The 5,000-nt window shown below is 53.3% G+C and overlaps 1 non-coding gene across 1 annotated transcript in view; it reads left to right on the top strand.

Moving 5' to 3' along the window:
- The first annotated feature begins 3,569 nt into the window (after window positions 1-3,569).
- Window positions 3,570-5,000, top strand: part of LOC124772121 — a 1,909-nt gene continuing 478 nt past the window's right edge. The window contains exon 1 of the ribosomal RNA XR_007013795.1: window positions 3,570-5,000. This exon is cut by the window's right edge and continues 478 nt beyond it. This is a non-coding gene — a ribosomal RNA (small subunit ribosomal RNA).

The raw sequence follows: 5,000 nt of genomic DNA, 5'->3' as shown, positions 1-5,000 counted from the left end.
GGAAGTTTCCCGCACTCGTAAAGTGCAATCCACCCCTATAACTTGCGTTTCATGAAGAGTTATTTCCAATATGCGACATTCCCGCTGTCCCTATACATGAGCCGCGACCTGTACCACTTACGAGCGAGAGACGCGATCGCGTTGCTCACTGTACGGCGTCCGATACCGAGCCATCAGCATGTCGGTCCCCATGCGCGTTGCACTCGCACTCGCAGTCGCAAAAACGTGGGGCAAATATATTACGCGGAAGAGCTATAACAGACCGAGCCCCACTGCATGGGGAGAGTCTTTGTCACTAATGTACACAGATGGAACATTTTGGACTGGAACCAGATTACCCGTACACACGGCGCTGATTAGTAATCAATGCAGAGCCATCAAACTACAGCAAATATACACAACTGTCCGTATACATGCTGAAAGAGTCTGCCCACAATGGGAACCACACGTCAGCCAGACACTCTGATCACGCACCACTCTCTGCTTCTAACGGGCGCACATACAATATGTAAGCACCAGCATGGAACAACATCCAGTGCATCTTCTCCGCCACATTACACAATCCACACTATCACAACCAGACCAGGAGGTCCATGCGGAAAATACAATATCCCAGCCTTTCGACATCCACCATTGCGCAGACCAGGCACCAACACCCACACATGTCCTATACAACGGTGCACCCAACATCACAATAGTACCTCCTGTCACAGCGCACAAACAATGACATGAGTCAAAGACACAGGTCTCACACAAGCATAGAATTGGAGCGCCGCCTCTAATAAGCCAAAGGTGCATCCTGACGTGACAAATCTGATCATGTCACAAGCATTCACTTACTATAATCACTATCAAGGAACCTGCCGCCCCCGCCCCCCCCCCCCTACACCTTTCCTTACAACAACGTGTAACCTAACCTAACCTAACCTATGTTGTACCTTAACCTAACCTATGTTGTACCTTAACCTAACCTATGTTGTACCTTAACCTAACCTATGTTGTACCTTAACCTAACCTATGTTGTACCTTAACCTAACCTATGTTGTACCTTAACCTAACCTATGTTGTACCTTAACCTAACCTATGTTGTACCTTAACCTAACCTATGTTGTACCTTAACCTAACCTATGTTGTACCTTAACCTAACCTATGTTGTACCTTAACCTAACCCATGTTGTACCTTAACCTAACCCATGTTGTACCTTAACCTAACCCATGTTGTACCTTAACCTAACCCATGTTGTACCTTAACCTAACCCATGTTGTACCTTAACCTAACCCATGTTGTACCTTAACCTAACCCATGTTGTACCTTAACCTAACCCATGTTGTACCTTAACCTAACCCATGTTGTACCTTAACCTAACCCATGTTGTGCCTTAACCTAACCCATGTTGTGCCTTAACCTAACCCATGTTGTGCCTTAACCTAACCCATGTTGTGCCTTAACCTAACCCATGTTGTGCCCTAACCTAACCCATGTTGTGCCCTAACCTAACCCATGTTGTGCCCTAACCTAACCCATGTTGTGCCCTAACCTAACCCATGTTGTCCCCTAACCTAACCCATGTTGTCCCCTAACCTAACCCATGTTGTCCCCTAACCTAACCCATGTTGTGCCCTAACGTAACCCATGTTGTGCCTTAACGTAACCCATGTTGTGCCTTAACGTAACCCATGTTGTGCCTTAACGTAACCCACGTTGTCCGCTAACGTAACCCACGTTGTCCGCTAACGTAACCCACGTTGTCGCCTAAACCTGCTCTGTAATTGTTATACGACTCGTTCAATTAGTGTAGTGTTGCCCACCCGCAACCCTCGCAATATAGTTCGCTACTCGCACTGCCCGCTCCCCTGTGTATCGCTTCATGTTAAACACCTTGCAAGTCTTGCTGACTTTCCACATGCTCCTGCTGTACACTGTAATGTGGATGGCAGCAGGACGTACATGCCGCCCCCCCCCCCCCCCACCCCTCCCCACGTCCCCACGTCCCCACCTTGCCCCCTGCCTTCGCAAGCTGGTTGGTGACAAGTTTGCATGTTCAATGCCCTTCGCATGCGACGTACGCAGGCTACGTTGTGGTGCGGCCTGTGTCAACTGTCCGCTGATGTCGTACGCGTGAACCACAATCTGTACTGCACATTCGTCCTTATGTACTGAATGATACATCGTGGCACATGTGTGACCGTACAACGACTGCGCCCAAAAACGGCGGACCATACAGTGCAAATATTGTGCACGCAGCTACGTGTCGTCTCCCTATGAGAGCTGGATTGCAGTGTGGTACGCCATAGAGACGTGTGGGAGGAACGGACGCCGTGGATGGCGATCAGCATGAGCTGTGTGTTGATGTATTCGGACCTAGTCGTCTCTCCTCAAACACCGTGATAGCATGGTGCACCGCGTTCCATATCTGCGACATGCTACAGAGGCCGGTTGACAGTCGTTCGAGCAATGGACATCGCATACGTACGGGGGCCACCTTCCACGTATTGTCTAGGCGTGCACATTTTGTTGCGTGTATGTGGGCAGACGTAGTGTGGCGTGACACCTGACACAGGCATGCAATAATCGTTGAAGTTGCTAATGGCGATGGACGCCTACGTTTTCTGGTGAAGTTACGCAAATGAAGAAATGGTAACCCGTTGTGGTGCGGTTGTTCTCGCTAGGGGTGAATCGGTGATGGCGACGATAGGTTGAGGTACTAACCGGTTGTTCCAGCGATACCCACCATGCCGATGAAACTGAACGGCATCTGGGTGTGAAGCGATACGCGGTGGTGGCTGGGTGGGACCGTCCCCGGCCGGTGAGGGGGCGCCTCCCGGCGTGCTGGCCGCGCGGTGCGTGGGCGCACGCGCTACAGCCGGCTGGTGGGGGCGGCCAGTGGCAGGCGCGCCGGCCGACGGACGCGGCAGGCGTCGCAGCTGCGCGCCGGCGCACCCTGCGCGCGGCGCCGTGCGGCCAAAGTAGGTCCTCGCGGGCCCGGTGCGAAGCGCGGTGGACATCTTCAGTGTGCTGGTCCGATTGAGGACTGTGTGCGTTGAGGATGCGCCGCCGCCCGGCGCTCGGCGCCGCGACGCCGTCTGCTGCTCGGTCGCCCCAGCGGTTCTCGCTGGTGGTTTGTATCGCAGCTGTGCGGATGTGTTGGCGCGTGCGCTGTGCTGGGAGAGTTCGCTTCGGCACCCAAGTGGGGCTTTTGTCCTTCTGTGGCGCTGGCGTTGGAGCTGCCGGTCACCGTAGGTGGCGCGTGTTGTCTCCCGCCGGCAATGCCACGACAGCACGCTCCCGGGCCTCTGTCGGCAGCGGCAAGCTCAGTTGGGAGCACGGCGTGGTCGCACCGAAAGCGTCTACTCGCCTAACTCCGGGCGATTGCGCCTCTCTCGAACCCGACCAAGTACTTGGGACGGCGCTGCGCGCCGCCGGGACCTGAGAGGGTTTCGAGGTGTATTGTGCAGGGGAGCTCAGCCTCCTCCTGTTTGCAGAATGATTGAGCGGACGCTTGCGTGTTCGCGCGGGCCCCCGGGACACACTCCCGGGCGGCCGGCTGCTCAGCTCTAGTTGGCGCAGCTCCCTGGTTGATCCTGCCAGTAGTCATATGCTTGTCTCAAAGATTAAGCCATGCATGTCTCAGTACAAGCCGCATTAAGGTGAAACCGCGAATGGCTCATTAAATCAGTTATGGTTCCTTAGATCGTACCCACGTTACTTGGATAACTGTGGTAATTCTAGAGCTAATACATGCAAACAGAGTCCCGACCAGAGATGGAAGGGACGCTTTTATTAGATCAAAACCAATCGGTCGGCTCGTCCGGTCCGTTTGCCTTGGTGACTCTGAATAACTTTGGGCTGATCGCACGGTCCTCGTACCGGCGACGCATCTTTCAAATGTCTGCCTTATCAACTGTCGATGGTAGGTTCTGCGCCTACCATGGTTGTAACGGGTAACGGGGAATCAGGGTTCGATTCCGGAGAGGGAGCCTGAGAAACGGCTACCACATCCAAGGAAGGCAGCAGGCGCGCAAATTACCCACTCCCGGCACGGGGAGGTAGTGACGAAAAATAACGATACGGGACTCATCCGAGGCCCCGTAATCGGAATGAGTACACTTTAAATCCTTTAACGAGTATCTATTGGAGGGCAAGTCTGGTGCCAGCAGCCGCGGTAATTCCAGCTCCAATAGCGTATATTAAAGTTGTTGCGGTTAAAAAGCTCGTAGTTGGATTTGTGTCCCACGCTGTTGGTTCACCGCCCGTCGGTGTTTAACTGGCATGTATCGTGGGACGTCCTGCCGGTGGGGCGAGCCGAAGGCGTGCGACCGCCTCGTGCGTGCTCGTGCGTCCCGAGGCGGACCCCGTTGAAATCCTACCAGGGTGCTCTTTATTGAGTGTCTCGGTGGGCCGGCACGTTTACTTTGAACAAATTAGAGTGCTTAAAGCAGGCAAGCCCGCCTGAATACTGTGTGCATGGAATAATGGAATAGGACCTCGGTTCTATTTTGTTGGTTTTCGGAACCCGAGGTAATGATTAATAGGGACAGGCGGGGGCATTCGTATTGCGACGTTAGAGGTGAAATTCTTGGATCGTCGCAAGACGAACAGAAGCGAAAGCATTTGCCAAGTATGTTTTCATTAATCAAGAACGAAAGTTAGAGGTTCGAAGGCGATCAGATACCGCCCTAGTTCTAACCATAAACGATGCCAGCCAGCGATCCGCCGCAGTTCCTCCGATGACTCGGCGGGCAGCCTCCGGGAAACCAAAGCTTTTGGGTTCCGGGGGAAGTATGGTTGCAAAGCTGAAACTTAAAGGAATTGACGGAAGGGCACCACCAGGAGTGGAGCCTGCGGCTTAATTTGACTCAACACGGGAAACCTCACCAGGCCCGGACACCGGAAGGATTGACAGATTGATAGCTCTTTCTTGATTCGGTGGGTGGTGGTGCATGGCCGTTCTTAGTTGGTGGAGCGATTTGTCTGGTTAATTCCGATAACGAACGAGACT

This window comes from Schistocerca piceifrons, unplaced genomic scaffold (assembly GCF_021461385.2).
Source record: "Schistocerca piceifrons isolate TAMUIC-IGC-003096 unplaced genomic scaffold, iqSchPice1.1 HiC_scaffold_936, whole genome shotgun sequence".
NCBI classification, from domain to species: Eukaryota; Metazoa; Arthropoda; class Insecta; order Orthoptera; family Acrididae; genus Schistocerca; species Schistocerca piceifrons.
This window is presented reverse-complemented; position numbering and strand designations above follow the sequence as displayed.